The sequence below is a fragment of the Nelumbo lutea genome, chromosome 4 (assembly GCF_056320005.1).
Source record: "Nelumbo lutea isolate HS-2025 chromosome 4, American lotus-T2T, whole genome shotgun sequence".
Classification (NCBI taxonomy): Eukaryota; Viridiplantae; Streptophyta; class Magnoliopsida; order Proteales; family Nelumbonaceae; genus Nelumbo; species Nelumbo lutea.
This window is the reverse complement of record NC_142687.1, coordinates 52,984,531-53,009,171: the sequence shown is the minus strand read 5'-3', so window position 1 is coordinate 53,009,171 and position 24,641 is coordinate 52,984,531. Positions and strand designations below refer to the sequence as shown.

At 46.4% G+C, this 24,641-nt stretch overlaps 50 non-coding genes and 1 pseudogene across 50 annotated transcripts; all 51 read left to right on the top strand.

Moving 5' to 3' along the window:
- The first annotated feature begins 258 nt into the window (after positions 1-258).
- Positions 259-377, top strand: LOC148860210 (5S ribosomal RNA). Its single transcript, XR_016096682.1, has one exon. It is a non-coding gene; the product is annotated as a 5S ribosomal RNA (ribosomal RNA).
- A 359-nt stretch (positions 378-736) lies between these two features.
- On the top strand, positions 737-855 carry LOC148860209 (5S ribosomal RNA). The gene has a single exon (XR_016095835.1). It is a non-coding gene; the product is annotated as a 5S ribosomal RNA (ribosomal RNA).
- Positions 856-1,214: 359 nt separating this feature from the next.
- On the top strand, positions 1,215-1,333 carry LOC148860208 (5S ribosomal RNA). Its single transcript, XR_016096718.1, has one exon. It is a non-coding gene; the product is annotated as a 5S ribosomal RNA (ribosomal RNA).
- Positions 1,334-1,692: 359 nt separating this feature from the next.
- LOC148860207 (5S ribosomal RNA) lies at positions 1,693-1,811 on the top strand. The gene has a single exon (XR_016095639.1). It is a non-coding gene; the product is annotated as a 5S ribosomal RNA (ribosomal RNA).
- Positions 1,812-2,170: 359 nt separating this feature from the next.
- On the top strand, positions 2,171-2,289 carry LOC148860206 (5S ribosomal RNA). Its single transcript, XR_016095560.1, has one exon. It is a non-coding gene; the product is annotated as a 5S ribosomal RNA (ribosomal RNA).
- Positions 2,290-2,648: 359 nt separating this feature from the next.
- LOC148860205 (5S ribosomal RNA) lies at positions 2,649-2,767 on the top strand. Its single transcript, XR_016095880.1, has one exon. It is a non-coding gene; the product is annotated as a 5S ribosomal RNA (ribosomal RNA).
- A 359-nt stretch (positions 2,768-3,126) lies between these two features.
- On the top strand, positions 3,127-3,245 carry LOC148860204 (5S ribosomal RNA). Its single transcript, XR_016096717.1, has one exon. It is a non-coding gene; the product is annotated as a 5S ribosomal RNA (ribosomal RNA).
- Positions 3,246-3,604: 359 nt separating this feature from the next.
- Positions 3,605-3,723, top strand: LOC148860203 (5S ribosomal RNA). The gene has a single exon (XR_016095559.1). It is a non-coding gene; the product is annotated as a 5S ribosomal RNA (ribosomal RNA).
- Positions 3,724-4,082: 359 nt separating this feature from the next.
- Positions 4,083-4,201, top strand: LOC148860202 (5S ribosomal RNA). The gene has a single exon (XR_016095558.1). It is a non-coding gene; the product is annotated as a 5S ribosomal RNA (ribosomal RNA).
- A 359-nt stretch (positions 4,202-4,560) lies between these two features.
- Positions 4,561-4,679, top strand: LOC148860201 (5S ribosomal RNA). Its single transcript, XR_016095879.1, has one exon. It is a non-coding gene; the product is annotated as a 5S ribosomal RNA (ribosomal RNA).
- A 337-nt stretch (positions 4,680-5,016) lies between these two features.
- Positions 5,017-5,135, top strand: LOC148860200 (5S ribosomal RNA). Its single transcript, XR_016095557.1, has one exon. It is a non-coding gene; the product is annotated as a 5S ribosomal RNA (ribosomal RNA).
- A 359-nt stretch (positions 5,136-5,494) lies between these two features.
- LOC148860199 (5S ribosomal RNA) lies at positions 5,495-5,613 on the top strand. Its single transcript, XR_016095829.1, has one exon. It is a non-coding gene; the product is annotated as a 5S ribosomal RNA (ribosomal RNA).
- A 359-nt stretch (positions 5,614-5,972) lies between these two features.
- Positions 5,973-6,091, top strand: LOC148860198 (5S ribosomal RNA). The gene has a single exon (XR_016095555.1). It is a non-coding gene; the product is annotated as a 5S ribosomal RNA (ribosomal RNA).
- A 358-nt stretch (positions 6,092-6,449) lies between these two features.
- LOC148860197 (5S ribosomal RNA) lies at positions 6,450-6,568 on the top strand. Its single transcript, XR_016095878.1, has one exon. It is a non-coding gene; the product is annotated as a 5S ribosomal RNA (ribosomal RNA).
- Positions 6,569-6,927: 359 nt separating this feature from the next.
- LOC148860196 (5S ribosomal RNA) lies at positions 6,928-7,046 on the top strand. Its single transcript, XR_016095554.1, has one exon. It is a non-coding gene; the product is annotated as a 5S ribosomal RNA (ribosomal RNA).
- Positions 7,047-7,405: 359 nt separating this feature from the next.
- LOC148860195 (5S ribosomal RNA) lies at positions 7,406-7,524 on the top strand. Its single transcript, XR_016096631.1, has one exon. It is a non-coding gene; the product is annotated as a 5S ribosomal RNA (ribosomal RNA).
- Positions 7,525-7,883: 359 nt separating this feature from the next.
- Positions 7,884-8,002, top strand: LOC148860194 (5S ribosomal RNA). The gene has a single exon (XR_016095553.1). It is a non-coding gene; the product is annotated as a 5S ribosomal RNA (ribosomal RNA).
- A 359-nt stretch (positions 8,003-8,361) lies between these two features.
- Positions 8,362-8,480, top strand: LOC148860193 (5S ribosomal RNA). The gene has a single exon (XR_016096582.1). It is a non-coding gene; the product is annotated as a 5S ribosomal RNA (ribosomal RNA).
- Positions 8,481-8,839: 359 nt separating this feature from the next.
- LOC148860192 (5S ribosomal RNA) lies at positions 8,840-8,958 on the top strand. Its single transcript, XR_016095717.1, has one exon. It is a non-coding gene; the product is annotated as a 5S ribosomal RNA (ribosomal RNA).
- Positions 8,959-9,317: 359 nt separating this feature from the next.
- Positions 9,318-9,436, top strand: LOC148860191 (5S ribosomal RNA). The gene has a single exon (XR_016095552.1). It is a non-coding gene; the product is annotated as a 5S ribosomal RNA (ribosomal RNA).
- A 359-nt stretch (positions 9,437-9,795) lies between these two features.
- LOC148860190 (5S ribosomal RNA) lies at positions 9,796-9,914 on the top strand. Its single transcript, XR_016095549.1, has one exon. It is a non-coding gene; the product is annotated as a 5S ribosomal RNA (ribosomal RNA).
- A 359-nt stretch (positions 9,915-10,273) lies between these two features.
- On the top strand, positions 10,274-10,392 carry LOC148860189 (5S ribosomal RNA). Its single transcript, XR_016095548.1, has one exon. It is a non-coding gene; the product is annotated as a 5S ribosomal RNA (ribosomal RNA).
- A 359-nt stretch (positions 10,393-10,751) lies between these two features.
- On the top strand, positions 10,752-10,870 carry LOC148860188 (5S ribosomal RNA). The gene has a single exon (XR_016095547.1). It is a non-coding gene; the product is annotated as a 5S ribosomal RNA (ribosomal RNA).
- Positions 10,871-11,229: 359 nt separating this feature from the next.
- Positions 11,230-11,348, top strand: LOC148860187 (5S ribosomal RNA). The gene has a single exon (XR_016095546.1). It is a non-coding gene; the product is annotated as a 5S ribosomal RNA (ribosomal RNA).
- Positions 11,349-11,707: 359 nt separating this feature from the next.
- LOC148860186 (5S ribosomal RNA) lies at positions 11,708-11,826 on the top strand. Its single transcript, XR_016095545.1, has one exon. It is a non-coding gene; the product is annotated as a 5S ribosomal RNA (ribosomal RNA).
- Positions 11,827-12,185: 359 nt separating this feature from the next.
- On the top strand, positions 12,186-12,304 carry LOC148860185 (5S ribosomal RNA). Its single transcript, XR_016095542.1, has one exon. It is a non-coding gene; the product is annotated as a 5S ribosomal RNA (ribosomal RNA).
- A 359-nt stretch (positions 12,305-12,663) lies between these two features.
- LOC148860184 (5S ribosomal RNA) lies at positions 12,664-12,782 on the top strand. The gene has a single exon (XR_016095541.1). It is a non-coding gene; the product is annotated as a 5S ribosomal RNA (ribosomal RNA).
- Positions 12,783-13,141: 359 nt separating this feature from the next.
- On the top strand, positions 13,142-13,260 carry LOC148860183 (5S ribosomal RNA). The gene has a single exon (XR_016095540.1). It is a non-coding gene; the product is annotated as a 5S ribosomal RNA (ribosomal RNA).
- Positions 13,261-13,619: 359 nt separating this feature from the next.
- LOC148860182 (5S ribosomal RNA) lies at positions 13,620-13,738 on the top strand. The gene has a single exon (XR_016095716.1). It is a non-coding gene; the product is annotated as a 5S ribosomal RNA (ribosomal RNA).
- A 359-nt stretch (positions 13,739-14,097) lies between these two features.
- LOC148860181 (5S ribosomal RNA) lies at positions 14,098-14,216 on the top strand. Its single transcript, XR_016095539.1, has one exon. It is a non-coding gene; the product is annotated as a 5S ribosomal RNA (ribosomal RNA).
- Positions 14,217-14,575: 359 nt separating this feature from the next.
- LOC148860180 (5S ribosomal RNA) lies at positions 14,576-14,694 on the top strand. Its single transcript, XR_016095537.1, has one exon. It is a non-coding gene; the product is annotated as a 5S ribosomal RNA (ribosomal RNA).
- Positions 14,695-15,053: 359 nt separating this feature from the next.
- Positions 15,054-15,172, top strand: LOC148860179 (5S ribosomal RNA). Its single transcript, XR_016097808.1, has one exon. It is a non-coding gene; the product is annotated as a 5S ribosomal RNA (ribosomal RNA).
- A 341-nt stretch (positions 15,173-15,513) lies between these two features.
- LOC148860178 (5S ribosomal RNA) lies at positions 15,514-15,632 on the top strand. The gene has a single exon (XR_016096681.1). It is a non-coding gene; the product is annotated as a 5S ribosomal RNA (ribosomal RNA).
- Positions 15,633-16,297: 665 nt separating this feature from the next.
- LOC148860177 (5S ribosomal RNA) lies at positions 16,298-16,416 on the top strand. Its single transcript, XR_016096680.1, has one exon. It is a non-coding gene; the product is annotated as a 5S ribosomal RNA (ribosomal RNA).
- A 359-nt stretch (positions 16,417-16,775) lies between these two features.
- Positions 16,776-16,894, top strand: LOC148860176 (5S ribosomal RNA). The gene has a single exon (XR_016095535.1). It is a non-coding gene; the product is annotated as a 5S ribosomal RNA (ribosomal RNA).
- A 359-nt stretch (positions 16,895-17,253) lies between these two features.
- Positions 17,254-17,372, top strand: LOC148860175 (5S ribosomal RNA). The gene has a single exon (XR_016096716.1). It is a non-coding gene; the product is annotated as a 5S ribosomal RNA (ribosomal RNA).
- Positions 17,373-17,731: 359 nt separating this feature from the next.
- Positions 17,732-17,850, top strand: LOC148860174 (5S ribosomal RNA). Its single transcript, XR_016095660.1, has one exon. It is a non-coding gene; the product is annotated as a 5S ribosomal RNA (ribosomal RNA).
- A 359-nt stretch (positions 17,851-18,209) lies between these two features.
- LOC148860173 (5S ribosomal RNA) lies at positions 18,210-18,328 on the top strand. The gene has a single exon (XR_016095534.1). It is a non-coding gene; the product is annotated as a 5S ribosomal RNA (ribosomal RNA).
- A 359-nt stretch (positions 18,329-18,687) lies between these two features.
- Positions 18,688-18,806, top strand: LOC148860172 (5S ribosomal RNA). The gene has a single exon (XR_016097959.1). It is a non-coding gene; the product is annotated as a 5S ribosomal RNA (ribosomal RNA).
- Positions 18,807-19,165: 359 nt separating this feature from the next.
- LOC148860171 (5S ribosomal RNA) lies at positions 19,166-19,284 on the top strand. The gene has a single exon (XR_016095876.1). It is a non-coding gene; the product is annotated as a 5S ribosomal RNA (ribosomal RNA).
- A 359-nt stretch (positions 19,285-19,643) lies between these two features.
- LOC148860170 (5S ribosomal RNA) lies at positions 19,644-19,762 on the top strand (annotated as a pseudogene).
- Positions 19,763-20,121: 359 nt separating this feature from the next.
- LOC148860169 (5S ribosomal RNA) lies at positions 20,122-20,240 on the top strand. Its single transcript, XR_016095533.1, has one exon. It is a non-coding gene; the product is annotated as a 5S ribosomal RNA (ribosomal RNA).
- A 359-nt stretch (positions 20,241-20,599) lies between these two features.
- LOC148860168 (5S ribosomal RNA) lies at positions 20,600-20,718 on the top strand. Its single transcript, XR_016095531.1, has one exon. It is a non-coding gene; the product is annotated as a 5S ribosomal RNA (ribosomal RNA).
- A 359-nt stretch (positions 20,719-21,077) lies between these two features.
- On the top strand, positions 21,078-21,196 carry LOC148860167 (5S ribosomal RNA). Its single transcript, XR_016095875.1, has one exon. It is a non-coding gene; the product is annotated as a 5S ribosomal RNA (ribosomal RNA).
- A 337-nt stretch (positions 21,197-21,533) lies between these two features.
- Positions 21,534-21,652, top strand: LOC148860166 (5S ribosomal RNA). The gene has a single exon (XR_016095874.1). It is a non-coding gene; the product is annotated as a 5S ribosomal RNA (ribosomal RNA).
- Positions 21,653-22,011: 359 nt separating this feature from the next.
- LOC148860165 (5S ribosomal RNA) lies at positions 22,012-22,130 on the top strand. Its single transcript, XR_016095530.1, has one exon. It is a non-coding gene; the product is annotated as a 5S ribosomal RNA (ribosomal RNA).
- A 359-nt stretch (positions 22,131-22,489) lies between these two features.
- Positions 22,490-22,608, top strand: LOC148860164 (5S ribosomal RNA). Its single transcript, XR_016095529.1, has one exon. It is a non-coding gene; the product is annotated as a 5S ribosomal RNA (ribosomal RNA).
- A 359-nt stretch (positions 22,609-22,967) lies between these two features.
- LOC148860163 (5S ribosomal RNA) lies at positions 22,968-23,086 on the top strand. Its single transcript, XR_016095873.1, has one exon. It is a non-coding gene; the product is annotated as a 5S ribosomal RNA (ribosomal RNA).
- A 359-nt stretch (positions 23,087-23,445) lies between these two features.
- On the top strand, positions 23,446-23,564 carry LOC148860162 (5S ribosomal RNA). Its single transcript, XR_016095528.1, has one exon. It is a non-coding gene; the product is annotated as a 5S ribosomal RNA (ribosomal RNA).
- Positions 23,565-23,923: 359 nt separating this feature from the next.
- On the top strand, positions 23,924-24,042 carry LOC148860161 (5S ribosomal RNA). Its single transcript, XR_016095872.1, has one exon. It is a non-coding gene; the product is annotated as a 5S ribosomal RNA (ribosomal RNA).
- Positions 24,043-24,401: 359 nt separating this feature from the next.
- Positions 24,402-24,520, top strand: LOC148860160 (5S ribosomal RNA). The gene has a single exon (XR_016095527.1). It is a non-coding gene; the product is annotated as a 5S ribosomal RNA (ribosomal RNA).
- The last annotated feature ends 121 nt before the right edge of the window (positions 24,521-24,641 follow it).

The window sequence follows — 24,641 nt, the reverse complement described above, 5'->3', positions numbered from 1 at the left end:
GGCACGACCATCATTACTGAATGGGAACGGTGCAAAACTGGGCTTTTGGCATTCGTCGTGCATTGTGGGCCCCGTGATATTACTACATTTATCCGGGGATGCGGCAGATCTAGAAAGGAATAACTCCGCTCACCTGGGAGCTTGTGCACGGTTACCAAGGGAGGAAAGTTGCATACACCGTTTTTTCAAGTCTGAAAGAATTAATGGAAGGGAGCAAGATAGTGAGTGCATAAAGATTAAAGCGAACAAGAAGAAAACGGGTGCGATCATACCAGCACTAATGCACCGGATCCCATCAGAACTCCGAAGTTAAGCGTGCTTGGGCGAGAGTAGTACTAGGATGGGTGACATCCTGGGAAGTCCTCGTGTTGCACCCCAATTTTATTAATATTTTATTTTTGATATACTATTTGCAAATTCCATATGTCGTTTCGGCGAGACAACTGGAAACAACGTGCCGGATACTCGGACCATTTGCGACACGACCTTCATTACTGAATGGGAACGGTGCAAAACCGGTCTTTTGGCATTCGTAGTGCATTGTGGGCCCCACGATATTACTACATTTATCCGGGGCAGCGACAGATCTAGAAAGGAATAACTCCGCTCACCTGGGAGCTTGTGCACGGTTACCAAGGGAGGAAAGTTGCATACACCGTTTTTTCAAGTCTGAAAGAATTAATGGAGGGGAGCAAGATAGTGAGTGCATAAAGATTAAAGCGAACAAGAAGCAAACGGGTGCGATCATACCAGCACTAATGCACCGGATCCCATCAGAACTCCGAAGTTAAGCGTGCTTGGGCGAGAGTAGTACTAGGATGGTTGACCTCCTGGGAAGTCCTCGTGTTGCACCCCAATTTTATTAATATTTTATTTTTGATATACTATTTGCAAATTCCATATGTCGTTTCGGCGACACAACTGGAAACAACGTGCCGGATACTCGGACCATTTGCGGAACGACCGTCATTACTGAATGGGAACGGTGCAAAACCGGGCTTTTGGCATTCGTCGTGCATTGTGGGCCCCGCGATATTACTACATTTATCCGGGGATGCGGCAGATCTAGAAAAGAATAACTCCGCTCACCTGGGAGCTTGTGCACGGTTACCAAGGGAGGAAAGTTGCATACACCGTTTTTTCAAGTCTGAAAGAATTAATGGAGGGGAGCAAGATAGTGAGTGCATAAAGATTAAAGCGAACAAGAAGAAAACGGGTGCGATCATACCAGCACTAATGCACCGTATCCCATCAGAACTCCGAAGTTAAGCGTGCTTGGGCGAGAGTAGTACTAGGATGGGTGACCTCCTGGGAAGTCCTCGTGTTGCACCCCAATTTTATTAATATTTTATTTTTGATATACTATTTGCAAATTCCATATGTTGTTTCGGCGAGACAACTGGAAACAACGTGCGAGATACTCGGACCATTTGCGGCACGACCGTCATTACTGAATGGGAACGGTGCAAAACTGGGCTTTTGGCATTCGTCGTGCATTGTGGGCCCCGTGATATTACTACATTTATCCGAGGATGCGGCAGATCTAGAAAGGAATAACTCCGCTCACCTGGGAGCTTGTGCACGGTTACCAAGGGAGGAAAGTTGCATACACCGTTTTTTCAAGTCTGAAAGATTTAATGGAGGGGAGCAAGATAGTGAGTGCATAAAGATTAAAGCGAACAAGAAGCAAACGGGTGCGATCATACCAGCACTAATGCACCGGATCCCATCAGAACTCCGAAGTTAAGCGTGCTTGGGCGAGAGTAGTACTAGGATGGGTGACCTCCTGGGAAGTCCGCGTGTTGCACCCCAATTTTATTAATATTTTATTTTTGATATACTATTTGCAAATTCCATATGTTGTTTCGGCGAGACAACTGGAAACAACGTGCGAGATACTCGGACCATTTGCGGCACGACCGTCATTACTGAATGGGAACGGTGCAAAACTGGGCTTTTGGCATTCGTCGTGCATTGTGGGCCCCGTGATATTACTACATTTATCCGAGGATGCGGCAGATCTAGAAAGGAATAACTCCGCTCACCTGGGAGCTTGTGCACGGTTACCAAGGGAGGAAAGTTGCATACACCGTTTTTTCAAGTCTGAAAGAATTAATGGAGGGGAGCAAGATAGTGAGTGCATAAAGATTAAAGCGAACAAGAAGAAAACGGGTGCGATCATACCAGCACTAATGCACCGGATCCCATCAGAACTCCGAAGTTAAGCGTGCTTGGGCGAGAGTAGTACTAGGATGGGTGACCTCCTGGGAAGTCCTCGTGTTGCACCCCAATTTTATTAATATTTTATTTTTGATATACTATTTGCAAATTCCATATGTCGTTTCGGCGAGACAACTGGAAACAACGTGCCGGATACTCGGACCATTTGCGGAACGACCGTCATTACTGAATGGGAACGGTGCAAAAGCGGGCTTTTGGCATTCGTCGTGCATTGTGGGCCCCGCGATATTACTACATTTATCCGGGGATGCGGCAGATCTAGAAAGTAATAACTCCGCTCACCTGCGAGCTTGTGCACGGTTACCAAGGGAGGAAAGTTGCATACACCGTTTTTTCAAGTCTGAAAGAATTAATGGAGGGGAGCAAGATAGTGAGTGCATAAAGATTAAAGCGAACAAGAAGCAAACGGGTGCGATCATACCAGCACTAATGCACCGGATCCCATCAGAACTCCGAAGTTAAGCGTGCTTGGGCGAGAGTAGTATTAGGATGGGTGACCTCCTGGGAAGTCCTCGTGTTGCACCCCAATTTTATTAATATTTTATTTTTGATATACTATTTGCAAATTCCATATGTTGTTTCGGCGAGACAACTGGAAACAACGTGCGAGATACTCGGACCATTTGCGGCACGACCGTCATTACTGAATGGGAACGGTGCAAAACCGGGCTTTTGGCATTCGTCGTGCATTGTGGGCCCCGTGATATTACTACATTTATCCGAGGATGCGGCAGATCTAGAAAGGAATAACTCCGCTCACCTGGGAGCTTGTGCACGGTTACCAAGGGAGGAAAGTTGCATACACCGTTTTTTCAAGTCTGAAAGAATTAATGGAGGGGAGCAAGATAGTGAGTGCATAAAGATTAAAGCGAACAAGAAGAAAACGGGTGCGATCATACCAGCACTAATGCACCGTATCCCATCAGAACTCCGAAGTTAAGCGTGCTTGGGCGAGAGTAGTACTAGGATGGGTGACCTCCTGGGAAGTCCTCGTGTTGCACCCCAATTTTATTAATATTTTATTTTTGATATACTATTTGCAAATTCCATATGTCGTTTCGGCGAGACAACTGGAAACAACGTGCCGGATACTCGGACCATTTGCGGCACGACCGTCATTACTGAATGGGAACGGTGCAAAACCGGGCTTTTGGCATTCGTCGTGCATTGTGGGCCCCGTGATATTACTACATTTATCCGAGGATGCGGCAGATCTAGAAAGGAATAACTCCGCTCACCTGGGAGCTTGTGCACGGTTACCAAGGGTGGAAAGTTGCATACACCGTTTTTTCAAGTCTGAAAGAATTAATGGAGGGGAGCAAGATAGTGAGTGCATAAAGATTAAAGCGAACAAGAAGAAAACGGGTGCGATCATACCAGCACTAATGCACCGGATCCCATCAGAACTCCGAAGTTAAGCGTGCTTGGGCGAGAGTAGTACTAGGATGGGTGACCTCCTGGGAAGTCCTCGTGTTGCACCCCAATTTTATTAATATTTTATTTTTGATATACTATTTGCAAATTCCATATGTCGTTTCGGCGAGACAACTGGAAACAACGTGCCGGATACTCGGACCATTTGCGGAACGACTGTCATTACTGAATGGGAACGGTGCAAAACCGGGCTTTTGGCATTCGTCGTGCATTGTGGGCCCCGCGATATTACTACATTTATCCGGGGATGCGGCAGATCTAGAAAGGAATAACTCCGCTCACCTGGGAGCTTGTGCACGGTTACCAAGGGAGGAAAGTTGCATACACCGTTTTTTCAAGTCTGAAAGAATTAATGGAGGGGAGCAAGATAGTGAGTGCATAAAGATTAAAGCGAACAAGAAGAAAACGGGTGCGATCATACCAGCACTAATGCACCGGATCCCATCAGAACTCCGAAGTTAAGCGTGCTTGGGCGAGAGTAGTACTAGGATGGGTGACCTCCTGGGAAGTCCTCGTGTTGCACCCCAATTTTATTAATATTTTATTTTTGATATACTATTTGCAAATTTCATATGTCGTTTCGGCGAGACAACTGGAAACAACGTGCCGGATACTCGGACCATTTGCGGAACGACTGTCATTACTGAATGGGAACGGTGCAAAACCGGGCTTTTGGCATTCGTCGTGCATTGTGGGCCCCGTGATATTACTACATTTATCCGAGGATGCGGCAGATCTAGAAAGGAATAACTCCGCTCACCTGGGAGCTTGTGCACGGTTACCAAGGGAGGAAAGTTGCATACACCGTTTTTTCAAGTCTGAAAGAATTAATGGAGGGGAGCAAGATAGTGAGTGCATAAAGATTAAAGCGAACAAGAAGAAAACGGGTGCGATCATACCAGCACTAATGCACCGGATCCCATCAGAACTCCGAAGTTAAGCGTGCTTGGGCGAGAGTAGTATTAGGATGGGTGACCTCCTGGGAAGTCCTCGTGTTGCACCCCAATTTTATTAATATTTTATTTTTGATATACTATTTGCAAATTCCATATGTCGTTTCGGCGAGACAACTGGAAACAACGTGCCGGATACTCGGACCATTTGCGGAACGACCGTCATTACTGAATGGGAACGGTGCAAAACCGGGCTTTTGGCATTCGTCGTGCATTGTGGGCCCCGTGATATTACTACATTTATCCGGGGATGCGGCAGATCTAGAAAGGAATAACTCCGCTCACCTGGGAGCTTGTGCACGGTTACCAAGGGAGGAAAGTTGCATACCAAGGGAGGAAAGTTGCAAGATAGTGAGTGCATAAAGATTAAAGCGAACAAGAAGCAAACGGGTGCGATCATACCAGCACTAATGCACCGGATCCCATCAGAACTCCGAAGTTAAGCGTGCTTGGGCGAGAGTAGTACTAGGATGGGTGACCTCCTGGGAAGTCCTCGTGTTGCACCCCAATTTTATTAATATTTTATTTTTGATATACTATTTGCAAATTCCATATGTCGTTTCGGCGAGACAACTGGAAACAACGTGCCGGATACTCGGACCATTTGCGGAACGACCGTCATTACTGAATGGGAACGGTGCAAAACCGGGCTTTTGGCATTCGTCGTGCATTGTGGGCCCCGCGATATTACTACATTTATCCGGGGATGCGGCAGATCTAGAAAGGAATAACTCCGCTCACCTGGGAGCTTGTGCACGGTTACCAAGGGAGGAAAGTTGCATACACCGTTTTTTCAAGTCTGAAAGAATTAATGGAGGGGAGCAAGATAGTGAGTGCATAAAGATTAAAGCGAACAAGAAGCAAACGGGTGCGATCATACCAGCACTAATGCACCGGATCCCATCAGAACTCTGAAGTTAAGCGTGCTTGGGCGAGAGTAGTACTAGGATGGGTGACCTCCTGGGAAGTCCTCGTGTTGCACCCCAATTTTATTAATATTTTATTTTTGATATACTATTTGCAAATTCCATATGTCGTTTCGGCGAGACAACTGGAAACAACGTGCCGGATACTCGGACCATTTGCGGAACGACTGTCATTACTGAATGGGAACGGTGCAAAACTGGGCTTTTGGCATTCGTCGTGCATTGTGGGCCCCGTGATATTACTACATTTATCCGAGGATGCGGCAGATCTAGAAAGGAATAACTCCGCTCACCTGGGAGCTTGTGCACGGTTACCAAGGGAGGAAAGTTGCATACACCGTTTTTTCAAGTCTGAAAGAATTAATGGAGGGGAGCAAGATAGTGAGTGCATAAAGATTAAAGCGAACAAGAAGAAAACGGGTGCGATCATACCAGCACTAATGCACCGGATCCCATCAGAACTCCGAAGTTAAGCGTGCTTGGGCGAGAGTAGTACTAGGATGGGTGACCTCCTGGGAAGTCCTCGTGTTGCACCCCAATTTTATTAATATTTTATTTTTGATATACTATTTGCAAATTTCATATGTCGTTTCGGCGAGACAACAGGAAACAACGTGCCGGATACTCGGACCATTTGCGGAACGACTGCATTACTGAATGGGAACGGTGCAAAACCGGGCTTTTGGCATTCGTCGTGCATTGTGGGCCCCGTGATATTACTACATTTATCCGAGGATGCGGCAGATCTAGAAAGGAATAACTCCGCTCACCTGGGAGCTTGTGCTCGGTTACCAAGGGAGGAAAGTTGCATACACCGTTTTTTCAAGTCTGAAAGAATTAATGGAGGGGAGCAAGATAGTGAGTGCATAAAGATTAAAGCGAACAAGAAGAAAACGGGTGCGATCATACCAGCACTAATGCACCGGATCCCATCAGAACTCCGAAGTTAAGCGTGCTTGGGCGAGAGTAGTATTAGGATGGGTGACCTCCTGGGAAGTCCTCGTGTTGCACCCCAATTTTATTAATATTTTATTTTTGATATACTATTTGCAAATTCCATATGTCGTTTCGGCGAGACAACTGGAAACAACGTGCCGGATACTTGGACCATTTGCGGAACGACTGTCATTACTGAATGGGAACGGTGCAAAACCGGGCTTTTGGCATTCGTCGTGCATTGTGGGCCCCGCGATATTACTACATTTATCCGGGGATGCGGCAGATCTAGAAAGGAATAACTCCGCTCACCTGGGAGCTTGTGCACGGTTACCAAGGGAGGAAAGTTGCATACACCGTTTTTTCAAGTCTGAAAGAATTAACGGAGGGGAGCAAGATAGTGAGTGCATAAAGATTAAAGCGAACAAGAAGCAAACGGGTGCGATCATACCAGCACTAATGCACCGGATCCCATCAGAACTCCGAAGTTAAGCGTGCTTGGGCGAGAGTAGTACTAGGATGGGTGACCTCCTGGGAAGTCCTCGTGTTGCACCCCAATTTTATTAATATTTTATTTTTGATATACTATTTGCAAATTCCATATGTCGTTTCGGCGAGACAACTGGAAACAACGTGCCGGATACTCGGACCATTTGCGGAACGACCGTCATTACTGAATGGGAACGGTGCAAAACCGGGCTTTTGGCATTCGTCGTGCATTGTGGGCCCCGTGATATTACTACATTTATCCGAGGATGCGGCAGATCTAGAAAGGAATAACTCCGCTCACCTGGGAGCTTGTGCACGGTTACCAAGGGAGGAAAGTTGCATACACCGTTTTTTCAAGTCTGAAAGAATTAATGGAGGGGAGCAAGATAGTGAGTGCATAAAGATTAAAGCGAACAAGAAGCAAACGGGTGCGATCATACCAGCACTAATGCACCGGATCCCATCAGAACTCCGAAGTTAAGCGTGCTTGGGCGAGAGTAGTACTAGGATGTGTGACCTCCTGGGAAGTCCTCGTGTTGCACCCCAATTTTATTAATATTTTATTTTTGATATACTATTTGCAAATTCCATATGTTGTTTCGGCGAGACAACTGGAAACAACGTGCGATATACTCGGACCATTTGCGGCACGACCGTCATTACTGAATGGGAACGGTGCAAAACTGGGCTTTTGGCATTCGTCGTGCATTGTGGGCCCCGTGATATTACTACATTTATCCGAGGATGCGGCAGATCTAGAAAGGAATAACTCCGCTCACCTGGGAGCTTGTGCACGGTTACCAAGGGTGGAAAGTTGCATACACCGTTTTTTCAAGTCTGAAAGAATTAATGGAGGGGAGCAAGATAGTGAGTGCATAAAGATTAAAGCGAACAAGAAGAAAACGGGTGCGATCATACCAGCACTAATGCACCGGATCCCATCAGAACTCCGAAGTTAAGCGTGCTTGGGCGAGAGTAGTACTAGGATGGGTGACCTCCTGGGAAGTCCTCGTGTTGCACCCCAATTTTATTAATATTTTATTTTTGATATACTATTTGCAAATTCCATATGTCGTTTCGGCGAGACAACAGGAAACAACGTGCCGGATACTTGGACCATTTGCGGAACGACTGTCATTACTGAATGGGAACGGTGCAAAACCGGGCTTTTGGCATTCGTCGTGCATTGTGGGCCCCGCGATATTACTACATTTATCCGGGGATGCGGCAGATCTAGAAAGGAATAACTCCGCTCACCTGGGAGCTTGTGCACGGTAACCAAGGGAGGAAAGTTGCATACACCGTTTTTTCAAGTCTGAAAGAATTAACGGAGGGGAGCAAGATAGTGAGTGCATAAAGATTAAAGCGAACAAGAAGCAAACGGGTGCGATCATACCAGCACTAATGCACCGGATCCCATCAAAACTCCGAAGTTAAGCGTGCTTGGGCGAGAGTAGTACTAGGATGGGTGACCTCCTGGGAAGTCCTCGTGTTGCACCCCAATTTTATTAATATTTTATTTTTGATATACTATTTGCAAATTCCATATGTCGTTTCGGCGAGACAACTGGAAACAACGTGCCGGATACTTGGACCATTTGCGGCACGACCGTCATTACTGAATGGGAACGGTGCAAAACCGGGCTTTTGGCATTCGTCGTGCATTGTGGGCCCCGTGATATTACTACATTTATCCGGGGATGCGGCAGATCTAGAAAGGAATAACTCCGCTCACCTGGGAGCTTGTGCACGGTTACCAAGGGAGGAAAGTTGCATACACCGTTTTTTCAAGTCTGAAAGAATTAATGGAGGGGAGCAAGATAGTGAGTGCATAAAGATTAAAGCGAACAAGAAGAAAACGGGTGCGATTATACCAGCACTAATGCACCGGATCCCATCAGAACTCCGAAGTTAAGCGTGCTTGGGCGAGAGTAGTACTAGGATGGGTGACCTCCTGGGAAGTCCTCGTGTTGCACCCCAATTTTATTAATATTTTATTTTTGATATACTATTTGCAAATTCCATATGTCGTTTCGGCGAGACAACTGGAAACAACGTGCCGGATACTCGGACCATTTGCGGAACGACTGTCATTACTGAATGGGAACGGTGCAAAACCGGGCTTTTGGCATTCGTCGTGCATTGTGGGCCCCGTGATATTACTTCATTTATCCGAGGATGCGGCAGATCTAGAAAGGAATAACTCCGCTCACCTGGGAGCTTGTGCACGGTTACCAAGGGAGGAAAGTTGCATACACCGTTTTTTCAAGTCTGAAAGAATTAATGGAGGGGAGCAAGATAGTGAGTGCATAAAGATTAAAGCGAACAAGAAGCAAACGGGTGCGATCATACCAGCACTAATGCACCGGATCCCATCAGAACTCCGAAGTTAAGCGTGCTTGGGCGAGAGTAGTACTAGGATGGGTGACCTCCTGGGAAGTCCTCGTGTTGCACCCCAATTTTATTAATATTTTATTTTTGATATACTATTTGCAAATTCCATATGTCGTTTCGGCGAGACAACTGGAAACAACGTGCCGGATACTCGGACCATTTGCGGAACGACCGTCATTACTGAATGGGAACGGTGCAAAACCGGGCTTTTGGCATTCGTCGTGCATTGTGGGCCCCGCGATATTACTACATTTATCCGGGGATGCGGCAGATCTAGAAAGGAATAACTCCGCTCACCTGGGAGCTTGTGCACGGTTACCAAGGGAGGAAAGTTGCATACACCGTTTTTTCAAGTCTGAAAGAATTAACGGAGGGGAGCAAGATAGTGAGTGCATAAAGATTAAAGCGAACAAGAAGCAAACGGGTGCGATCATACCAGCACTAATGCACCGGATCCCATCAGAACTCCGAAGTTAAGCGTGCTTGGGCGAGAGTAGTACTAGGATGGGTGACCTCCTGGGAAGTCCTCGTGTTGCACCCCAATTTTATTAATATTTTATTTTTGATATACTATTTGCAAATTCCATATGTCGTTTCGGCGAGACAACTGGAAACAACGTGCCGGATACTCGGACCATTTGCGGAACGACTGTCATTACTGAATGGGAACGGTGCAAAACCGGGCTTTTGGCATTCGTCGTGCATTGTGGGCCCCGCGATATTACTACATTTATACGGGGATGCGGCAGATCTAGAAAGGAATAACTCCGCTCACCTGGGAGCTTGTGCACGGTTACCAAGGGAGGAAAGTTGCATACACCGTTTTTTCAAGTCTGAAAGAATTAATGGAGGGGAGCAAGATAGTGAGTGCATAAAGATTAAAGCGAACAAGAAGCAAACGGGTGCGATCATACCAGCACTAATGCACCGGATCCCATCAGAACTCCGAAGTTAAGCGTGCTTGGGCGAGAGTAGTACTAGGATGGGTGACCTCCTGGGAAGTCCTCGTGTTGCACCCCAATTTTATTAATATTTTATTTTTGATATACTATTTGCAAATTCCATATGTCGTTTCGGCGAGACAACTGGAAACAACGTGCCGGATACTCGGACCATTTGCGGAACGACCGTCATTACTGAATGGGAACGGTGCAAAACCGGGCTTTTGGCATTCGTCGTGCATTGTGGGCCCCGTGATATTACTACATTTATCCGAGGATGCGGCAGATCTAGAAAGGAATAACTCCGCTCACCTGGGAGCTTGTGCACGGTTACCAAGGGAGGAAAGTTGCATACACCGTTTTTTCAAGTCTGAAAGAATTAATGGAGGGGAGCAAGATAGTGAGTGCATAAAGATTAAAGCGAACAAGATGCAAACGGGTGCGATCATACCAGCACTAATGCACCGGATCCCATCAGAACTCCGAAGTTAAGCGTGCTTGGGCGAGAGTAGTACTAGGATGGGTGACCTCCTGGGAAGTCCTCGTGTTGCACCCCAATTTTATTAATATTTTATTTTTGATATACTATTTGCAAATTCCATATGTTGTTTCGGCGAGACAACTGGAAACAACGTGCGAGATACTCGGACCATTTGCGGCACGACCGTCATTACTGAATGGGAACGGTGCAAAACTGGGCTTTTGGCATTCGTCGTGCATTGTGGGCCCCGTGATATTACTACATTTATCCGAGGATGCGGCAGATCTAGAAAGGAATAACTCCGCTCACCTGGGAGCTTGTGCACGGTTACCAAGGGAGGAAAGTTGCATACACCGTTTTTTCAAGTCTGAAAGATGTAATGGAGGGGAGCAAGATAGTGAGTGCATAAAGATTAAAGCGAACAAGAAGCAAACGGGTGCGATCATACCAGCACTAATGCACCGGATCCCATCAGAACTCCGAAGTTAAGCGTGCTTGGGCGAGAGTAGTACTAGGATGGGTGACCTCCTGGGAAGTCCTCGTGTTGCACCCCAATTTTATTAATATTTTATTTTTGATATACTATTTGCAAATTCCATATGTCGTTTCGGCGAGACAACTGGAAACAACGTGCCGGATACTCGGACCATTTGCGGAACGACTGTCATTACTGAATGGGAACGGTGCAAAACCGGGCTTTTGGCATTCGTCGTGCATTGTGGGCCCCGCGATATTACTACATTTATCCGGGGATGCGGCAGATCTAGAAAGGAATAACTCCGCTCACCTGGGAGCTTGTGCACGGTTACCAAGGGAGGAAAGTTGCATACACCGTTTTTTCAAGTCTGAAAGAATTAACGGAGGGGAGCAAGATAGTGAGTGCATAAAGATTAAAGCGAACAAGAAGCAAACGGGTGCGATCATACCAGCACTAATGCACCGGATCCCATCAGAACTCCGAAGTTAAGCGTGCTTGGGCGAGAGTAGTACTAGGATGGGTGACCTCCTGGGAAGTCCTCGTGTTGCACCCCAATTTTATTAATATTTTATTTTTGATATACTATTTGCAAATTCCATATGTCGTTTCGGCGAGACAACTGGAAACAACGTGCCGGATACTCGGACCATTTGCGGAACGACCGTCATTACTGAATGGGAACGGTGCAAAACCGGGCTTTTGGCATTCGTCGTGCATTGTGGGCCCCGCGATATTACTACATTTATCCGGGGATGCGGCAGATCTAGAAAGGAATAACTCCGCTCACCTGGGAGCTTGTGCACGGTTACCAAGGGAGGAAAGTTGCATACACCGTTTTTTCAAGTCTGAAAGAATTAATGGAGGGGAGCAAGATAGTGAGTGCATAAAGATTAAAGCGAACAAGAAGCAAACGGGTGCGATCATACCAGCACTAATGCACCGGATCCCATCAGAACTCCGAAGTTAAGCGTGCTTGGGCGAGAGTAGTACTAGGATGGGTGACCTCCTGGGAAGTCCTCGTGTTGCACCCCAATTTTATTAATATTTTATTTTTGATATACTATTTGCAAATTCCATATGTCGTTTCGGCGAGACAACTGGAAACAACGTGCCGGATACTCGGACCATTTGCGGAACGACTGTCATTACTGAATGGGAACGGTGCAAAACCGGGCTTTTGGCATTCGTCGTGCATTGTGGTCCCCGTGATATTACTTCATTTATCCGAGGATGCGGCAGATCTAGAAAGGAATAACTCCGCTCACCTGGGAGCTTGTGCACGGTTACCAAGGGAGGAAAGTTGCATACACCGTTTTTTCAAGTCTGAAAGAATTAATGGAGGGGAGCAAGATAGTGAGTGCATAAAGATTAAAGCGAACAAGAAGCAAACGGGTGCGATCATACCAGCACTAATGCACCGGATCCCATCAGAACTCCGAAGTTAAGCGTGCTTGGGCGAGAGTAGTACTAGGATGGGTGACCTCCTGGGAAGTCCTCGTGTTGCACCCCAATTTTATTAATATTTTATTTTTGATATACTATTTGCAAATTCCATATGTCGTTTCGGCGAGACAACTGGAAACAACGTGCCGGATACTTGGACCATTTGCGGAACGACTGTCATTACTGAATGGGAACGGTGCAAAACCGGGCTTTTGGCATTCGTCGTGCATTGTGGGCCCCGCGATATTACTACATTTATCCGGGGATGCGGCAGATCTAGAAAGGAATAACTCCGCTCACCTGGGAGCTTGTGCACGGTTACCAAGGGAGGAAAGTTGCATACACCGTTTTTTCAAGTCTGAAAGAATTAATGGAGGGGAGCAAGATAGTGAGTGCATAAAGATTAAAGCGAACAAGAAGCAAACGGGTGCGATCATACCAGCACTAATGCACCGGATCCCATCAGAACTCCGAAGTTAAGCGTGCTTGGGCGAGAGTAGTACTAGGATGGGTGACCTCCTGGGAAGTCCTCGTGTTGCACCCCAATTTTATTAATATTTTATTTTTGATATACTATTTGCAAATTCCATATGTCGTTTCGGCGAGACAACTGGAAACAACGTGCCGGATACTCGGACCATTTGCGGAACGACTGTCATTACTGAATGGGAACGGTGCAAAACCGGGCTTTTGGCATTCGTCGTGCATTGTGGGCCCCGTGATATTACTACATTTATCCGAGGATGCGGCAGATCTAGAAAGGAATAACTCCGCTCACCTGGGAGCTTGTGCACGGTTACCAAGGGAGGAAAGTTGCATACACCGTTTTTTCAAGTCTGAAAGAATTAATGGAGGGGAGCAAGATAGTGAGTGCATAAAGATTAAAGCGAACAAGAAGCAAACGGGTGCGATTATACCAGCACTAATGCACCGGATCCCATCAGAACTCCGAAGTTAAGCGTGCTTGGGCGAGAGTAGTACTAGGATGGGTGACCTCCTGGGAAGTCCTCGTGTTGCACCCCAATTTTATTAATATTTTATTTTTGATATACTATTTGCAAATTCCATATGTCGTTTCGGCGAGACAACTGGAAACAACGTGCCGGATACTCGGACCATTTGCGGAACGACTGTCATTACTGAATGGGAACGGTGCAAAACCGGGCTTTTGGCATTCGTCGTGCATTGTGGGCCCCGTGATATTACTACATTTATCCGAGGATGCGGCAGATCTAGAAAGGAATAACTCCGCTCACCTGGGAGCTTGTGCACGGTTACCAAGGGAGGAAAGTTGCATACACCGTTTTTTCAAGTCTGAAAGAATTAATGGAGGGGAGCAAGATAGTGAGTGCATAAAGATTAAAGCGAACAAGATGCAAACGGGTGCGATCATACCAGCACTAATGCACCGGATCCCATCAGAACTCCGAAGTTAAGCGTGCTTGGGCGAGAGTAGTACTAGGATGGGTGACCTCCTGGGAAGTCCTCGTGTTGCACCCCAATTTTATTAATATTTTATTTTTGATATACTATTTGCAAATTCCATATGTTGTTTCGGCGAGACAACTGGAAACAACGTGCGAGATACTCGGACCATTTGCGGCACGACCGTCATTACTGAATGGGAACGGTGCAAAACTGGGCTTTTGGCATTCGTCGTGCATTGTGGGCCCCGTGATATTACTACATTTATCCGAGGATGCGGCAGATATAGAAAGGAATAACTCCGCTCACCTGGGAGCTTGTGCACGGTTACCAAGGGAGGAAAGTTGCATACACCGTTTTTTCAAGTCTGAAAGATGTAATGGAGGGGAGCAAGATAGTGAGTGCATAAAGATTAAAGCGAACAAGAAGCAAACGGGTGCGATCATACCAGCACTAATGCACCGGATCCCATCAGAACTCCGAAGTTAAGCGTGCTTGGGCGAGAGTAGTACTAGGATGGGTGACCTCCTGGGAAGTCCTCGTGTTGCACCCCAATTTTATTAATATTTTATTTTTGATATACTATTTGCAAATTCCATATGTCGTTTCGGCGAGACAACTGGAAACAACGTGCCGGATACTCGGACCATTTGCGGAACGACCGTCATTACTGAATGGGAACGGTGCAAAACCGGGCTTTTGGCATTCGTCGTGCATTGTGGGCCCCGTGATATTACTACATTTATCCGGGGATGCGGCAGATATAGAAAGGAATAACTCCGCTCACCTTGGAGCTTGTGCACGGTTACCAAGGGAGGAAAGTTGCATACACCGTTTTTTCAAGTCTGAAAGAATTAATGGAGGGGAGCAAGATAGTGAGTGCATAAAGATTAAAGCGAACAAGAAGAAAACGGGTGCGATCATACCAGCACTAATGCACCGTATCCCATCAGTACTCCGAAGTTAAGTGTGCTTGGGCGAGAGTAGTACTAGGATGGGTGACCTCCTGGGAAGTCCTCGTGTTGCACCCCAATTTTATTAATATTTTATTTTTGATATACTATTTGCAAATTCCATATGTCGTTTCGGCGAGACAACTGGAAACAACGTGCGAGGCACGACCGTCATTACTGAATGGGAACGGTGCAAAACTGGGCTTTTGGCATTCGTCGTGCATTGTGGGCCCCGTGATATTACTACATTTATCCGGGGATGCGGCAGATCTAGAAAGGAATAACTCCGCTCACCTGGGAGTTTGTGCACGGTTACCAAGGGAGGAAAGTTGCATACACCGTTTTTTCAAGTCTGAAAGAATTAATGGAGGGGAGCAAGATAGTGAGTGCATAAAGATTAAAGCGAACAAGAAGAAAACGGGTGCGATCATACCAGCACTAATGCACCGGATCCCATCAGAACTCCGAAGTTAAGCGTGCTTGGGCGAGAGTAGTACTAGGATGGGTGACATCCTGGGAAGTCCTCGTGTTGCACCCCAATTTTATTAATATTTTATTTTTGATATACTATTTGCAAATTCCATATGTCGTTTCGGCGAGACAACTGGAAACAACGTGCCGGATACTCGGACCATTTGCGACACCACCTTCATTACTGAATGGGAACGGTGCAAAACCGGTCTTTTGGCATTCGTAGTGCATTGTGGGCCCCACGATATTACTACATTTATCCGGGGCAGCGACAGATCTAGAAAGGAATAACTCCGCTCACCTGGGAGCTTGTGCACGGTTACCAAGGGAGGAAAGTTGCATACACCGTTTTTTCAAGTCTGAAAGAATTAATGGAGGGGAGCAAGATAGTGAGTGCATAAAGATTAAAGCGAACAAGAAGCATTTGCAAATTCCATATGTCGTTTCGGCGAGACAACTGGAAACAACGTGCGAGGCACGACCATCATTACTGAATGGGAACGGTGCAAAACTGGGCTTTTGGCATTCGTCGTGCATTGTGGGCCCCGTGATATTACTACATTTATCCGGGGATGCGGCAGATCTAGAAAGGAATAACTCCGCTCACCTGGGAGCTTGTGCACGGTTACCAAGGGAGGAAAGTTGCATACACCGTTTTTTCAAGTCTGAAAGAATTAATGGAAGGGAGCAAGATAGTGAGTGCATAAAGATTAAAGCGAACAAGAAGAAAACGGGTGCGATCATACCAGCACTAATGCACCGGATCCCATCAGAACTCCGAAGTTAAGCGTGCTTGGGCGAGAGTAGTACTAGGATGGGTGACATCCTGGGAAGTCCTCGTGTTGCACCCCAATTTTATTAATATTTTATTTTTGATATACTATTTGCAAATTCCATATGTCGTTTCGGCGAGACAACTGGAAACAACGTGCCGGATACTCGGACCATTTGCGACACGACCGTCATTACTGAATGGGAACGGTGCAAAACCGGTCTTTTGGCATTCGTAGTGCATTGTGGGCCCCACGATATTACTACATTTATCCGGGGCAGCGACAGATCTAGAAAGGAATAACTCCGCTCACCTGGGAGCTTGTGCACGGTTACCAAGGGAGGAAAGTTGCATACACCGTTTTTTCAAGTCTGAAAGAATTAATGGAGGGGAGCAAGATAGTGAGTGCATAAAGATTAAAGCGAACAAGAAGCAAACGGGTGCGATCATACCAGCACTAATGCACCGGATCCCATCAGAACTCCGAAGTTAAGCGTGCTTGGGCGAGAGTAGTACTAGGATGGGTGACCTCCTGGGAAGTCCTCGTGTTGCACCCCAATTTTATTAATATTTTATTTTTGATATACTATTTGCAAATTCCATATGTCGTTTCGGCGACACAACTGGAAACAACGTGCCGGATACTCGGACCATTTGCGGAACGACCGTCATTACTGAATGGGAACGGTGCAAAACCGGGCTTTTGGCATTCGTCGTGCATTGTGGGCCCCGCGATATTACTACATTTATCCGGGGATGCGGCAGATCTAGAAAAGAATAACTCCGCTCACCTGGGAGCTTGTGCACGGTTACCAAGGGAGGAAAGTTGCATACACCGTTTTTTCAAGTCTGAAAGAATTAATGGAGGGGAGCAAGATAGTGAGTGCATAAAGATTAAAGCGAACAAGAAGAAAACGGGTGCGATCATACCAGCACTAATGCACCGTATCCCATCAGAACTCCGAAGTTAAGCGTGCTTGGGCGAGAGTAGTACTAGGATGGGTGACCTCCTGGGAAGTCCTCGTGTTGCACCCCAATTTTATTAATATTTTATTTTTGATATACTATTTGCAAATTCCATATGTTGTTTCGGCGAGACAACTGGAAACAACGTGCGAGATACTCGGACCATTTGCGGCACGACCGTCATTACTGAATGGGAACGGTGCAAAACTGGGCTTTTGGCATTCGTCGTGCATTGTGGGCCCCGTGATATTACTACATTTATCCGAGGATGCGGCAGATCTAGAAAGGAATAACTCCGCTCACCTGGGAGCTTGTGCACGGTTACCAAGGGAGGAAAGTTGCATACACCGTTTTTTCAAGTCTGAAAGAATTAATGGAGGGGAGCAAGATAGTGAGTGCATAAAGATTAAAGCGAACAAGAAGCAAACGGGTGCGATCATACCAGCACTAATGCACCGGATCCCATCAGAACTCCGAAGTTAAGCGTGCTTGGGCGAGAGTAGTACTAGGATGGGTGACCTCTTGGGAAGTCCGCGTGTTGCACCCCAATTTTATTAATATTTTATTTTTGATATACTATTTGCAAATTCCATATGTTGTTTCGGCGAGAAAACTGGAAACAACGTGCGAGATACTCGGACCATTTGCGGCACGACCGTCATTACTGAATGGGAACGGTGCAAAACTGGGCTTTTGGCATTCGTCGTGCATTGTGGGCCCCGTGATATTACTACATTTATCCGAGGATGCGGCAGATCTAGAAAGGAATAACTCCGCTCACCTGGGATCTTGTGCACGGTTACCAAGGGAGGAAAGTTGCATACACCGTTTTTTCAAGTCTGAAAGAATTAATGGAGGGGAGCAAGATAGTGAGTGCATAAAGATTAAAGCGAACAAGAAGAAAACGGGTGCGATCATACCAGCACTAATGCACCGGATCCCATCAGAACTCCGAAGTTAAGCGTGCTTGGGCGAGAGTAGTACTAGGATGGGTGACCTCCTGGGAAGTCCTCGTGTTGCACCCCAATTTTATTAATATTTTATTTTTGATATACTATTTGCAAATTCCATATGTCGTTTCGGCGAGACAACTGGAAACAACGTGCCGGATACTCGGACCATTTGCGGAACGACCGTCATTACTGAATGGGAACGGTGCAAAAGCGGGCTTTTGGCATTCGTCGTGCATTGTGGGCCCCGCGATATTACTACATTTATCCGGGGATGCGGCAGATCTAGAAAGTAATAACTCCGCTCACCTGCGAGCTTGTGCACGGTTACCAAGGGAGGAAAGTTGCATACACCGTTTTTTCAAGTCTGAAAGAATTAATGGAGGGGAGCAAGATAGTGAGTGCATAAAGATTAAAGCGAACAAGAAGAAAACGGGTGCGATCATACCAGCACTAATGCACCGTATCCCATCAGTACTCCGAAGTTAAGCGTGCTTGGGCGAGAGTAGTATTAGGATGGGTGACCTCCTGGGAAGTCCTCGTGTTGCACCCCAATTTTATTAATATTTTATTTTTGATATACTATTTGCAAATTCCATATGTCGTTTCGGCGAGACAACTGGAAACAACGTGCCGGATACTCGGACCATTTGCGGAACGACTGTCATTACTGAATGGGAACGGTGCAAAACCGGGCTTTTGGCATTCGTCGTGCATTGTGGGCCCCGTGATATTACTACATTTATCCGAGGATGCGGCAGATCTAGAAAGGAATAACTCCGCTCACCTGGGAGCTTGTGCACGGTTACCAAGGGAGGAAAGTTGCATACACCGTTTTTTCAAGTCTGAAAGAATTAATGGAGGGGAGCAAGATAGTGAGTGCATAAAGATTAAAGCGAACAAGAAGAAAACGGGTGCGATCATACCAGCACTAATGCACCGGATCCCATCAGAACTCCGAAGTTAAGCGTGCTTGGGCGAGAGTAGTATTAGGATGGGTGACCTCCTGGGAAGTCCTCGTGTTGCACCCCAATTTTATTAATATTTTATTTTTGATATACTATTTGCAAATTCCATATGTTGTTTCGGCGAGACAACTGGAAACAACGTGCGAGATACTCGGACCATTTGCGGCACGACCGTCATTACTGAATGGGAACGGTGCAAAACCGGGCTTTTGGCATTCGTCGTGCATTGTGGGCCCCGCGATATTACTACATTTATCCGGGGATGCGGCAGATCTAGAAAGGAATAACTCCGCTCACCTGGGAGCTTGTGCACGGTTACCAAGGGAGGAAAGTTGCATACACCGTTTTTTCAAGTCTGAAAGAATTAATGGAGGGGAGCAAGATAGTGAGTGCATAAAGATTAAAGCGAACAAGAAGAAAACGGGTGCGATCATACCAGCACTAATGCACCGTATCCCATCAGTACTCCGAAGTTAAGCGTGCTTGGGCGAGAGTAGTACTAGGATGTGTGACCTCCTGGGAAGTCCTCGTGTTGCACCCCAATTTTATTAATATTTTATTTTTGATATACTATTTGCAAATTCCATATGTCGTTTCGGCGAGACAACAGGAAACAACGTGCCGGATACTCGGACCATTTGCGGAACGACTGTCATTACTGAATGGGAACGGTGCAAAACCGGGCTTTTGGCATTCGTCGTGCATTGTGGGCCCCGTGATATTACTACATTTATCCGAGGATGCGGCAGATCTAGAAAGGAATAACTCCGCTCACCTGGGAGCTTGTGCACGGTTACCAAGGGTGGAAAGTTGCATACACCGTTTTTTCAAGTCTGAAAGAATTAATGGAGGGGAGCAAGATAGTGAGTGCATAAAGATTAAAGCGAACAAGAAGAAAACGGGTGCGATCATACCAGCACTAATGCACCGGATCCCATCAGAACTCCGAAGTTAAGCGTGCTTGGGCGAGAGTAGTACTAGGATGGGTGACCTCCTGGGAAGTCCTCGTGTTGCACCCCAATTTTATTAATATTTTATTTTTGATATACTATTTGCAAATTCCATATGTCGTTTCGGCGAGACAACTGGAAACAACGTGCCGGATACTTGGACCATTTGCGGAACGACCGTCATTACTGAATGGGAACGGTGCAAAACCGGGCTTTTGGCATTCGTCGTGCATTGTGGGCCCCGCGATATTACTACATTTATCCGGGGATGCGGCAGATCTAGAAAGGAATAACTCCGCTCACCTGGGAGCTTGTGCACGGTTACCAAGGGAGGAAAGTTGCATACACCGTTTTTTCAAGTCTGAAAGAATTAATGGAGGGGAGCAAGATAGTGAGTGCATAAAGATTAAAGCGAACAAGAAGAAAACGGGTGCGATCATACCAGCACTAATGCACCGGATCCCATCAGAACTCCGAAGTTAAGCGTGCTTGGGCGAGAGTAGTACTAGGATGGGTGACCTCCTGGGAAGTCCTCGTGTTGCACCCCAATTTTATTAATATTTTATTTTTGATATACTATTGGCAAATTTCATATGTCGTTTCGGCGAGACAACTGGAAACAACGTGCCGGATACTCGGACCATTTGCGGAACGACCGTCATTACTGAATGGGAACGGTGCAAAACCGGGCTTTTGGCATTCGTCGTGCATTGTGGGCCCCGTCATATTACTACATTTATCCGAGGATGCGGCAGATCTAGAAAGGAATAACTCCGCTCACCTGGGAGCTTGTGCACGGTTACCAAGGGAGGAAAGTTGCATACACCGTTTTTTCAAGTCTGAAAGAATTAATGGAGGGGAGCAAGATAGTGAGTGCATAAAGATTAAAGCGAACAAGAAGAAAACGGGTGCGATCATACCAGCACTAATGCACCGGATCCCATCAGAACTCCGAAGTTAAGCGTGCTTGGGCGAGAGTAGTATTAGGATGGGTGACCTCCTGGGAAGTCCTCGTGTTGCACCCCAATTTTATTAATATTTTATTTTTGATATACTTTTTGCAAATTCCATATGTCGTTTCGGCGAGACAACTGGAAACAACGTGCCGGATACTCGGACCATTTGCGGAACGACTGTCATTACTGAATGGGAACGGTGCAAAACCGGGCTTTTGGCATTCGTCGTGCATTGTGGGCCCCGCGATATTACTACATTTATCCGGGGATGCGGCAGATCTAGAAAGGAATAACTCCGCTCACCTGGGAGCTTGTGCACGGTAACCAAGGGAGGAAAGTTGCATACCAAGGGAGGAAAGTTGCAAGATAGTGAGTGCATAAAGATTAAAGCGAACAAGAAGCAAACGGGTGCGATCATACCAGCACTAATGCACCGGATCCCATCAGAACTCCGAAGTTAAGCGTGCTTGGGCGAGAGTAGTATTAGGATGGGTGACCTCCTGGGAAGTCCTCGTGTTGCACCCCAATTTTATTAATATTTTATTTTTGATATACTATTTGCAAATTCCATATGTCGTTTCGGCGAGACAACTGGAAACAACGTGCCGGATACTCGGACCATTTGCGGCACGACCGTCATTACTGAATGGGAACGGTGCAAAACCGGGCTTTTGGCATTCGTCGTGCATTGTGGGCCCCGCGATATTACTACATTTATCCGGGGATGCGGCAGATCTAGAAAGGAATAACTCCGCTCACCTGGGAGCTTGTGCACGGTTACCAAGGGAGGAAAGTTGCATACACCGTTTTTTCAAGTCTGAATGAATTAACGGAGGGGAGCAAGATAGTGAGTGCATAAAGATTAAAGCGAACAAGAAGCAAACGGGTGCGATCATACCAGCACTAATGCACCGGATCCCATCAGAACTCCGAAGTTAAGCGTGCTTGGGCGAGAGTAGTACTAGGATGGGTGACCTCCTGGGAAGTCCTCGTGTTGCACCCCAATTTTATTAATATTTTATTTTTGATATACTATTTGCAAATTCCATATGTCGTTTCGGCGAGACAACTGGAAACAACGTGCCGGATACTCGGACCATTTGCGGAACGACCGTCATTACTGAATGGGAACGGTGCAAAACCGGGCTTTTGGCATTCGTCGTGCATTGTGGGCCCCGTGATATTACTACATTTATCCGAGGATGCGGCAGATCTAGAAAGGAATAACTCCGCTCACCTGGGAGCTTGTGCACGGTTACCAAGGGAGGAAAGTTGCATACACCGTTTTTTCAAGTCTGAAAGAATTAATGGAGGGGAGCAAGATAGTGAGTGCATAAAGATTAAAGCGAACAAGAAGAAAACGGGTGCGATCATACCAGCACTAATGCACCGGATCCCATCAGAACTCCGAAGTTAAGCGTGCTTGGGCGAGAGTAGTACTAGGATGGGTGACCTCCTGGGAAGTCCTCGTGTTGCACCCCAATTTTATTAATATTTTATTTTTGATATACTATTTGCAAATTTCATATGTCGTTTCGGCGAGACAACTGGAAACAACGTGCCGGATACTCGGACCATTTGCGGAACGACTGTCATTACTGAATGGGAATGGTGCAAAACCGGGCTTTTGGCATTCGTCGTGCATTGTGGGCCCCGTGATATTACTACATTTATCCGAGGATGCGGCAGATCTAGAAAGGAATAACTCCGCTCACCTGGGAGCTTGTGCACGGTTACCAAGGGAGGAAAGTTGCATACACCGTTTTTTCAAGTCTGAAAGAATTAATGGAGGGGAGCAAGATAGTGAGTGCATAAAGATTAAAGCGAACAAGAAGAAAACGGGTGCGATCATACCAGCACTAATGCACCGGATCCCATCAGAACTCCGAAGTTAAGCGTGCTTGGGCGAGAGTAGTATTAGGATGGGTGACCTCCTGGGAAGTCCTCGTGTTGCACCCCAATTTTATTAATATTTTATTTTTGATATACTATTTGCAAATTCCATATGTCGTTTCGGCGAGACAACTGGAAACAACGTGCCGGATACTCGGACCATTTGCGGAACGACCGTCATTACTGAATGGGAACGGTGCAAAACCGGGCTTTTGGCATTCGTCGTGCATTGTGGGCCCCGCGATATTACTACATTTATCCGGGGATGCGGCAGATCTAGAAAGGAATAACTCCGCTCACCTGGGAGCTTGTGCACGGTTACCAAGGGAGGAAAGTTGCATACACCGTTTTTTCAAGTCTGAAAGAATTAACGGAGGGGAGCAAGATAGTGAGTGCATAAAGATTAAAGCGAACAAGAAGCAAACGGGTGCGATCATACCAGCACTAATGCACCGGATCCCATCAGAACTCCGAAGTTAAGCGTGCTTGGGCGAGAGTAGTACTAGGATGGGTGACCTCCTGGGAAGTCCTCGTGTTGCACCCCAATTTTATTAATATTTTATTTTTGATATACTATTTGCAAATTCCATATGTCGTTTCGGCGAGACAACTGGAAACAACGTGCCGGATACTCGGACCATTTGCGGAACGACTGTCATTACTGAATGGGAACGGTGCAAAACCGGGCTTTTGGCATTCGTCGTGCATTGTGGGCCCCGTGATATTACTACATTTATCCGAGGATGCGGCAGATCTAGAAAGGAATAACTCCGCTCACCTGGGAGCTTGTGCACGGTTACCAAGGGAGGAAAGTTGCATACACCGTTTTTTCAAGTCTGAAAGAATTAATGGAGGGGAGCAAGATAGTGAGTGCATAAAGATTAAAGCGAACAAGAAGCAAACGGGTGCGATCATACCAGCACTAATGCACCGGATCCCATCAGAACTCCGAAGTTAAGCGTGCTTGGGCGAGAGTAGTATTAGGATGGGTGACCTCCTGGGAAGTCCTCGTGTTGCACCCCAATTTTATTAATATTTTATTTTTGATATACTATTTGCAAATTCCATATGTTGTTTCGGCGAGACAACTGGAAACAACGTGCGAGATACTCGGACCATTTGCGGCACGACCGTCATTACTGAATGGGAACGGTGCAAAACTGGGCTTTTGGCATTCGTCGTGCATTGTGGGCCCCGTGATATTACTACATTTATCCGAGGATGCGGCAGATCTAGAAAGGAATAACTCCGCTCACCTGGGAGCTTGTGCACGGTTACCAAGGGAGGAAAGTTGCATACACCGTTTTTTCAAGTCTGAAAGAATTAATGGAGGGGAGCAAGATAGTGAGTGCATAAAGATTAAAGCGAACAAGAAGAAAACGGGTGCGATCATACCAGCACTAATGCACCGGATCCCATCAGAACTCCGAAGTTAAGCGTGCTTGGGCGAGAGTAGTACTAGGATGGGTGACCTCCTGGGAAGTCCTCGTGTTGCACCCCAATTTTATTAATATTTTATTTTTGATATACTATTTGCAAATTCCATATGTCGTTTCGGCGAGACAACTGGAAACAACGTGCCGGATACTCGGACCATTTGCGGAACGACTGTCATTACTGA